This window comes from Mustela erminea, chromosome 19 (genome assembly GCF_009829155.1).
Source record: "Mustela erminea isolate mMusErm1 chromosome 19, mMusErm1.Pri, whole genome shotgun sequence".
Classification (NCBI taxonomy): domain Eukaryota; kingdom Metazoa; phylum Chordata; class Mammalia; order Carnivora; family Mustelidae; genus Mustela; species Mustela erminea.
Window position 1 is genome coordinate 20,860,123 of NC_045632.1, and position 10,401 is coordinate 20,870,523.

Here is a 10,401-nt window from a genome sequence, read left to right on the forward strand (position 1 = left end):
CCCGTATGTCTGTGGCCTGTTTGTTAACTCACTTCACTATGTTTAAGTGACTTAAAAAAGGAATTCTGTCGAAAAGTTCAACATATTCACAATTACTGTTTCTTTATAGAAAGCTTTGATACTTGCAAGAACAAGTGCCCCTTTATTATACTTCTTTTAAACATGTCTTGGTAAGTTTTTCGTATTTACTCACTCAGAGGAACTTTATAATCATTTATCAGTTTTTTCTTTCCTTTTTTTTTTTTTTTTGGCTTGTTCATTTTTTTTTCCCCCTTCCAAATTTTTATTTAAATTCTAGTTAATGTATAGTGCAATATTGGTTTCAGGAGTAGAATTGAGTGATTTATTACTTCCATACAACACCCGGTGCTCATCATAAGTGTCTTCCTTTTTTTTTTTTTTAAAAGATTTTATTTATTTATTTGTCAGAGAGAGAGCAAGCGAGAGCGAGCACAGGCAGACAGAGTGGCAGGCAGAGTCAGAGGGAGAAGCAGGCTCCCTGCGGAGCAAGGAGCCCGATGTGGGACTCGATTCCAGGATGCCGGGATCATGACCTGAGCCGAAGGCAGCTGCTTAACCACTGAGCCACCCAGGCGTCCCCATAAGTGTCTTCCTTAATACCCATCACCTACTTAGCCCATCTCCCCAACCCCTTCCCCTCCAGCAACCCTCAAGTTTGTTCTCCATAGTTAAGAGTCTGTTTTCTGGTTTGTGTGTGTCTCTCTCTCTTTTTTCCTTGCTCCTATGTTCATCTGTTTTTTTTTTTTTTTTTAAATTCCACCTGTGAGTGAAGTCATGTGGTATTTGTCTTTCTCTGACTTATTTCACTAAGCACAATACCATCTAGATCCAGCCACGTTGTTGCAAATGGCAAGATTTCATTCTTTTTGATGGCTGAGTGTTATTTTACTCTGTGTGTGTGTGTGTGTGTGTGTGTGTGTGTGTGTGTGTATCACATCTTTATCCATTCATCAGTCGGTGGACACTTGGGCTCCTTCCATAATTTGGCTGTTGTTAATTTTGCTGTAAACATCACAGTGCATGTACTTCTTTGAATCTGTATTTTTGTATCCTTTGGTAATTACCTAGCAGTGCAATCACTGGATCACAGTGATCTATTTCTAGCTCTATTTTTAACTTATTGAGGAACCTCCATACTGTTTTCCACAGTGGCTGCACCAGTTTGCATTCCTACCAACATGTAAGAGGGTTCCCCTTTCTCCGCATCCTCGCCAACACCTGTCATTTCCTAACTTGTTAATTTTAGCCATTCTGATGGTGTGAGGTGGTGTCTCACTGGTTTTGATTTCTATTTCCCTAATGATGAGTGATGTTGAGCATCTTTTCATGTGCCCGTTGGCCATCTGGATGTCTTTTATGGAAAAATCTCTGTTCATGTCTTCTGCCCATTTCTTAACTGGATTGTTTTTCTTTCTTTAAAAAAAAAGTAAAGATTTTGTATATTTATTTGTCAGAGAGAGAGAATGTGAGCAAGCACAAGTAGGGGGAGCAGCAGACAGAGGGAGAAGGAGACTCCTTGCTGAGCAAGGAGCAGGATGTGAGACTCGATCCCAGGACTCCAGGATCATGACCTGGAGGCAGATGCTTAACGAGCTGAACCACCCAGGTGCCCCTGGATTGTTTTTTGGGTGTTGAGTTTGATAAGTTCTTCATAGATTTTGGAAGCGTGAAGTCAGATACTGGAAGTACCCTTTACCAGATAGGTCATTTGCAAATACTTTTCCTATTCCGTAGGCCCCTTTTTAGTTTTGTTGATTGTTTCCTTTGCTTTGCGGAAGCTTCTTCTCTTGATGAAGTTCCAATAGTTCATTTTTTGCTTTTGTTTCCCTTGCCTCGGGCAGCGTGTCCAGTAAGAAGTTACTATGGCCAAAGTCAGAGAGGTGGCTGCCTGTATTCTCAGATTTTGGTGATTTCCTATGTCATATTTAGGTCTTTCATCCCTTTTGAGTTTATTTTTGTGTATAGTGTATGAGAACAGCCCAGTTTCATTCTGCACTTCTTCCAGTTTTCCCAGCACCGTTTATTGCAAAGACTTATCTTTTCTTCCCCTGGACATTCTTTCCTACTTTGTCGAAAATTAGTTGACCATAGAGTTGTGGGTCCATTATTCTGTTCCATTGGTCTGTGTGTCTGTTTTTATGCCAGGACCTTACTGTCTTGATGACGACAGCTTTGTAATAGAGCTTGAAGTCCTGAATCATGATGCCTCCTGCTTTGCTTTTCTAATTCAGAATTGCTTTGGTTATTCTGGGTTTTTTGTAGTTCCACGCAAATTTTAGGATTGTTTGTTCTGTCAAAAATGCAGCTGGTATTTTGGTAGGGATTGTATTAAATGTGTAGATTGCTTTGGGTGGCATAGACTAAAATTTTAACAGTGTTTGTTCTTCCAATCCATGAGCATGGAATGTTTTTCCATTCTTTTGGGTCCTCTTCCATTTCTTTCATGTTCTGTAGTTTTCAGAATACAGATCTTTTACCTCTTTGGTTCTGTTTATTCCTAGTATCTTCCTGGTTTGGGTGCGGTTGTACATGGGAACATTCCCTTGGTTTCTTCTTCTGCTGCTTCCTTACTGGTTATTTACAAATTTTCAACAAATAATCCATGGAGGTTTTTATTGGCATCATATAAAATGCATAGAAACGTTTGGGTGAAGTGAGATCTTTCTGATGCTGGGTATACTTTTATAGGAACGTGTATTCAGGTGAGGACAGTTTGGCCAACCACCTGTGTTCTTCTAACCGTGCTTTCATCCAATTCCTGTTTTTCTACAAGCGTTGACTTTTCAGGTGTCTTGATAAAAGAGCAGACTTTTTGCTCTCAGACCTTTATTGGATAAAAATTATAGACACATACATATATTTAGCTAAAGTAAATATAAATGGAAATCCTAGTATTTTCTGCCTGGATGCCAACGGATTGTTCTATACATTCCTTGTGTAAGACCCATACACGATTCTGCGGCGACAGGCCATGCCTAAAGCCCTCCTCTGGGCCCAGCTCGGCGTGCTTCCTTCTAGAGAAGATGTGCCAAGTCGAAGGGAATGCTTCCTCACTGCTTACAAATCATTACAGAGCTGCACAGAATTGACTTTATACTCGAGGCCTTCCCTTTAAGACATTTGTCCACAGAGGGGCGCCTGGGTGGCTAGGTTGGTTAAGCCTCTGACTCTTGATTTCAGCTCAGGTTGTAATCTCAGGGTCATGGGATCAAGCCCCAGGACAGGTGCCTTGCTGGACCTGGAACCTGCTTATGATTCTCTTCTTTCCCTCTTCCTCCACTCCCTACCCCTGCTATGCACTCATATGGCACTCTCTCTCTCTCTCTATAAAAAAAAAAAAAAAAAAAAAAATATTTGTCAGTATATGGTTCCTTTCCTGTGAGATTCCTTAGAAAAGCATTATGAAATATTGTTAGTATTGATTTTTTTTCTGCCTTTGATCAACTTTGTAATAACTAGATTTGTAGTGTTTAAACAGTGAAATTCAGGGGCACTTGACTGGCTCAGTTGCTAGAGCATGGGACTCTTGATCTCGGGGTTGTGAGTTCAAGCCCCATGTTGGATATGGAGCCTCCCTAAAATAAAAAATAAAATAAAATAGAGAAATTCACAGGCAGATCAGCATTGATGCACAATTACTGACTTTTTTTTTTTAAGATTTTATTTATTTATTTGACAGATCACAAGTAGGCAGAGAGGCAGGTGGGGTGGGGGGCGGTGAAGCAGGCTCCCCGCTGAACAGAGACCCCAGTGCGGGGTTTGATCCCAGGGTCCAGAGACCATGACCTGAGCCAAAGGCAGAGGCTTAACCCACTGAGCCACCCAGGCACCCACAATTACTGACTCTTAACATTAACAGTACTTCAGCATTACCAATTTTGTTTCATTATCCTCCTTCATACCTGCTACTCCTACCTCTCCTTGTCTCTTCTTCCCACCTACACCTTCTTTTTCCATTTCCATGGCTAGAAGAACTGTTGTACTTCTCTATTTCAAATGAGGACATGAATAGTCAAGTTATTCAATTAAAGCAGATGGTGGTTCTTTATCATATAAGCTTTTTGCCAAATGTGACGATTCCTCGATGTTGGCTGTTCTGGTCCACAGACCAGTGGCCCTGGCTGGCCTTCCCAGTTTGTTCCTTTGGACTGCTCAAATGTCACTCCCTGCAACAGGCATAATACAACAGGTGTCTGAACTCCTAGAAGTACACATTTCCTACCAACGGATGCCAAAGCGTATTGTCTGGCTTGGGAGTTTTTCCGTAGGAAGAAGTAGGACTTTGAGCCAGAAATATATATGTTTCTAACACTCTCAAACTAAGTTATTTTATCCTGCCTTCAATCATGGCTAACCTAGCATGGGGCTGGATTTTTTCACTAACACTAAGTGTTCCTCAGCAGCCCTCCTGAGTCCACCCATGAATCTCAGTTAGCCAGCCGGAGGGACTCCTTCTGTGGAAAATTCGCAGGTATGGCGCAGCTCTCCAGACCTGCCAGCCAGAGCTCACCGGACCCCAGCAGCCGTGTGGAGTGTGAACTGGATGTATTCAGCACTTTAGGGATCCCCGCACGATGAGGGAGCAGATGAAGCCACCTCGGAGAGGTTTTTATTCAAAATCTCTTGAGGACCTTTTGAATTTTCAGTCTGGAAACCAGAAAACCGCTTGCAGTGGTATCCTACTCCTCTCCTGGCAATGATCGCCAACCAGGTCATTTATCTAGAAGCCTGGCTGAGGATTCAGTATTAAACAGGGTACGGCTTAGCTGCCCGAAGCCTCACCTCAAAAACAGTGGCTTCCGGAAGACGTTTATTTCTGTCATGGAGGCAGCCCAGCTCCACAGTCTCAGGGACCCCGGGTCTGTGTCAGGGCTCTGCTCTCCCCAGGATGTCACACTCGTTCCTGTAGTCAGCTCTTCACCACAGTCACAAAACAGACAGCAGGAAACCGAAGGGAAGGGGAGGGAGCTCAACCCAATAGTTTCATGTCACTTCTGCTCATACCCCATTAGCCTTCCTTTGGTCACACGGCCTTGCCTAAGCCACAAGGAAGATTGGGAAGCCGGCTAGCCACGTGCGCCCTTCTAGAAACCCTCCCGCCGGGGGAGAGAGTGGGTGTTGGGGAACACGTGAGAGCGTCTGCCACAGCTCACATGGGAGGTACTTTCTTCCGAGGGGCGAGGTTGAACTGTGATGTGTCATTAGTTTCGTCACTGCCGATCACAAACTCCAGGAGCACCAGCAGTACAGAATCCTTTTCTATAGTAGAGTGTGGGAATGGTTCACAACCGTGAAACAGACCCAGAGCAATTCACAGTTTACGTATGTTGTGAAGGGTCCCAACTCAACCCAAAACATTATCGAACTGGCTACTAACTGAGGATTCCCTAGCTGTCAGTACCCCCCATCAACAACCCTGGCTTTATGGAAGCGTGTACATTTCTTTCTTTTTTTTTTTTTTTTAAACTGGAAATTTAATTTTATTGGGATAGATTTTACCAGAAGATCTCACTGGGGGGCATTTAGAAAGTTTTAATTAGTTAAAAAATTACTTTAAAAATTAGATGTTTGTTGGGACACTTGGGTGGCTCAGTGGCTCTATTTAAAAAAAAAAATAGATGCTTGTTAAGTATTTGAGTAAATCAGTTGAAAGGTGCTATAGCTTACTGTATAGGTAAGATTTGGTGTCTTGGAATTTCAAACACAAACCCCAAGGTATGGGTGTAGCTAGAATGTCATTCTGCATTTCTACTTACACAAAACTAGTGTCACTGTTTTAAGGTTTTAATTGGAAGTCATGCCCTTTGTGTCTCACTTCTATACATACCCTTTTGTTTTCTTTCTTTTTTTTTTTTTTAAAGATTTTATTTATTTATTCGACAGAGAAAGATCACAAGTAGGCAGAGAGGCAGGCAGAGAGAGAGAGGGGGAAGCAGACTCCCCGCCAAGCAGAGAGCCCGATGTGGGGCTCGATCCCAGGACCCTGACATCATGACCCCAGCCGAAGGCAGAGGCTTAACCCACTGAGCCACCCAGGCGCCCCTCTAAGGTATAACTCATACCTGGAAATCTGGCTTCTTAAGCTCTTCTGTTTATTCTCAAGAGCGAGTTACACCAACAGGTAACGGTTAAACACAAGTGCCATTTGGTTTCCTCTCTGCCACTTCCAGCTATTTTCCCACTGATCACAGTTCCACTTGGAGCAAGGACTGCTGTGCCCTGGGCCCTGAGGAAAGTCCCCCAGGGGAAGAGGCTGTGCTGCAGAATCAGGACTGCCGGGTGTTGCAGTCCCACAGCTGGAGCAGCATGGTGAGGTGCTGGGACACTGGCTTAGGTCTGAGACAGGACAGTTCTCATCAGCCCCAAGGACTTCCGTCCCCCAGACGGTCCAGTGCATGGACGCGCTCCCATGCAGTTAGCAGCTGATTACATGGCGCGCACGCGATCCTGAATATGATCCGCTCTCCTTGGGCTGAAGCGTTGCCGACGCTGCCAGCTCACGGCTCCTTGAGGGAAAGGGCCAGTCTCTGGTCCTTCATGGCACTTTACAGGTATGAGAAAAAGATGGTATGAACTTAATGTGACGACAACAGAGTAATGTTCTAGCACTTTCTCTTGGACTGTTCTTTTTATTTTGGGGAGAGGGAGCAAATAATTTTTATTTATTTATTTATTTTAAACAAATACACTACAGAGAACCCTGCCATGCTGCCAGCCCTGGACGCACTTCTGGGCCACAAGTCTGCACGCTCCTTGGTGGCTGTTCTGCAATGGCAGAATCTTTAATTTTGCCTTCATTACTAGGACCGTCGTGTTATCCTCACAAGAGAGAAACACACCATCTTTTCTCTGGTGTGACTTTTGTTGTCCAGTCCCCCACTGCTGGATGTCCCTCCCTTCTGGCTCTGGTTTGCCTTTCCCACTGTGGCCACCACCACATCACCCCCACCAGCAGCAGGACGTCTGTTTGGTGGTCCCTCCATCCCCTTCACACAGACGATACACAGATTTGGGGCTCCTGTGTTGTCAGCACAGTTGATAAAGGCTCCCACCAGAATACCCAGGGAAATCGGAATTTCGCCCCAGAGGACCCACCATGTCATGGCTTCGACACTGAATGCTAGGATGACTATTATCTTAGATGCGACGGGTCTACAATATTCTAGGTACTGAGAAATAGGTTTGCCTTTTTTGGTATCGGTTAAGGGATAGGATATTTTGAGTATCCTTCCCCAAAACACAAGCCAGCATGGTTCTTAGGTTAGTTTCTAAGGTTGTAGCAAGAATCTTTGCTACCAGCATTTATAAGGCCAAGTTTAATCTCCAATGCCCTCACAGTTAATGCGCCAAACGAAACAACCACCGTCGAGCTCCTAGATGGCCAGGCCCTCTCGTCACCTGGTCACTAACCTTCCCAACTGCCCTGCGAGCTCTGAGTAGTACCCTCTGTTCTACTGATGAAGAAATGGGCTCAGGAAAGGTGGAATGTCTTGCTCAAGGTCACATGGCTGGGAAGCCAGTTCTGTCCTGAGCTGTGTCAGGACTTGACCAAGTGTTTTTTTTTTTTTTTTTTTAATTTTTTTTTTTTTTACGATTTTATTTATTTATTTGACAGAGAGAAATCACAAGTAGATGGAGAGGCAGGCAGAGAGAGGAGGGAAGCAGACTCCCTGCTGAGCAGAGAGCCCGATGCGGGACTCGATCCCAGGACCCTGAGATCATGACCTGAGCCGAAGGCAGCGGCTTAACTCACTGAGTCACCCAGGCGCCCCTTGACCAAGTGTTTTATGGACAGTCTCGTTTGACCCATGGGGCTCTGTGAGGCCGGTATTAGACTGGTGGCCCAACATTTCACAAAACAGAAGAAAGAGCTGAACTTCTAAAAGATTAGAGAGGGTCCAGCCAGGCCGTGTTCCAAACCAGTGGAGGCGGCAGTGCCCCTGGTGCCCGGTGTGCGGCTCTGGTGGGCTGTCTCCCCGACATTCCTCCCCAGTTTCAGATGGGAACGTGGTGACTGCTTTCCCACGGGGAAAAGTCACACTTAGTTTTTTTCCTGCTATTTTGAAGTTTAGTTTTAAACATTGTCATGCTTCATCAGCATTTGCTCACCGGGATACAAAGCGACTCCAGCTGGGCACAGGTTCTGAAGAGCCTTATTTTAGATTTTTTGACCTATACGGTGATACTCCACATGGACTCCAGTATCAGCATTCTAGAAAGACACCACCTCACCACCTGTGTTCTGCTTCACACTGGAGAAGGCCTGAAACAATGAAGGTAACCTTGAAACCACTGGTTTACTTAATTAAGACTGGTTGGTTTTTTTTTTGGTACCATGTTAGCTATAGAAGATCAGACATAAATACAGCTTAAGATTTGAACCACGTCCTGCTGTACTTTTTCTCAAGCCTGAAATAGAATTTTCTAACACCTTTTGTGGTTGGAAATGCTGAATTTAAATAGGACTGCAGATATAAACAAAAAGAGCAAGATGTGGATTGATGTGCCTATTTCAGTAGAGTGCAGCCACATTATTTCTGAAATACAGATACAAAAATTGACAAACTGACAAGTGGGAAATACAGAAATCTGGAGATGTGCACTGCAGTGACAATAGGCCTTTAAATAACGCTATTAGGTACTAATAAAAGACCTGAGAAACGAGTAACTTATGTTGTTGAGGGTCTCTCCAGGTCACAGTTTTTAAGAATAATAAAAACCCCATTTCATCATTATTCGTACCAGTGGCAATGACACAGATAAGTTTTCTTTTCATTTTTCTTTTTAACAAAGGATAAAGCTGAGAAATCAGATGAGGTAACTAGGTGAGTCTGAGCTTGTGGTCAAGGATTCATTTTCTTCTGATTTGTGGAAGTCAGACTCCATCTATCCAACGTGCAATGTCCTTTCCAAACAAAGGACCCAGGTACCTCAGTATTACCATGGAAGTCCCTGGCTTACGTTTAGTTTTGCAACGTGTTAAGCAATGGTGCCTTCACAAACTGGTCGAAGTGACAATTGGTGTGAATGTGGTTGAGTTAGGAAGCCAAAAGACAGCAACATTTGGTAATTTAGTTACGAAATGGTAAGAATTTATATTAGGTGCCTAAAATCAAACTCTTTAATTCAAAGGAAGATCTACTATCTACTTTTGTAAGGCAAACAAGTGAAGTGGTGATTACCCATTACTGGAAAAAACACTCAAGGAGACAAGAAAAACTGAGTAGGTCAGAATCTTATACTTAGGGTTTGTATAGGAAAATGCAGCGCCACAACATGAGGTCCAGTCCCCAGTCCAATACATGGACTGGGTCTTGCTGCACAGGTGGGACTCCAGAAATTGATCATGAACCTTACAGTCATTTGGATTTTAAGCTATAAACCCAAACACACTACCTAAGCAAGCCTGTCCTATGGCATCGATTAGAAACTTTTCTAGGAAACTACAGGGCTGAAAATGTCCGTTTTACATTTTGGTGGCTGATGTGGAAGACATCTAGGAAGGAAAGGACTCTTCACTCTGCCAGTTAGGTCAACAGACCCAACACTAAAGCAAGCCACAACCTCCTTGAATGTGGCATTAGGCTTGGACAAGCTGTTCTCCATCACCAAGAGGCACATCAAACACTCTCAATTCTGGATCCTGGATTCCTCTGTCATCTGTCGGCAGGGTGAGGGGCTCAGTTCCAGCGGTTACCCAGTTACCAGGCACAGTGGTCAACCATGCGGGTGGAACAGCCAGGCCGGTTGAAGCGCCCAGGCCGCCGAGAGGGTGAAGCAGGCAGCGGACGGGCAACACTGTCAGGCCGTTGGGAGAAAACAAGGCAGGACTTTTTATAGCAGCATTATTTAGTTTCTTATTTAATCGTGCACTGTTATTTTAAACAAATTGTGTGTGGCTCTAAATAGCAGAGATGATGAAATAGGTTAAAGTCATAAATTATGGATAAGGGCTGTGGAAGAACAGGAAGACTTTATAAAAATTAGAGAGGGAGAAATAATAATGATTTAGCTAGAAAACAGTGCTATAAAAAGCTTTCTCTATAAAAAGGTTTTTTTCCCTTTTTTCTTTCTGGTAGTTTTAAAGCACGGGTCATACCATTGTTCCAGCTCAGAGGTCAGCCAACTTTTTCTCTGGAACTATTTATTGTCTGACAAATGGTACGTAATTTGGGCTTCATGGGCCATACGGTCTCTGTCTCAACTCCTGGACGCCCCTGTTGGACATTGAACATAGTCATGTGCCAGTGGAAACCAACGGGTGTGGCTTTACTCTAGTCACAAACACAAGTGGTAGGCCAGAACAGAAGCCAGAGTGTAGTTTGGTCCAATAGACCAGCACAGTCCAACAGGAAAATGATGTCGGCCACATGTGGAATT

The 10,401-nt window shown here is 43.9% G+C and overlaps 1 pseudogene; it reads right to left on the reverse strand.

Annotated features, from left to right (window-relative positions):
• Positions 1–6,447: 6,447 nt before the first annotated feature.
• On the reverse strand, positions 6,448–7,138 carry LOC116580124 (annotated as a pseudogene).
• Positions 7,139–10,401: the final 3,263 nt, after the last annotated feature.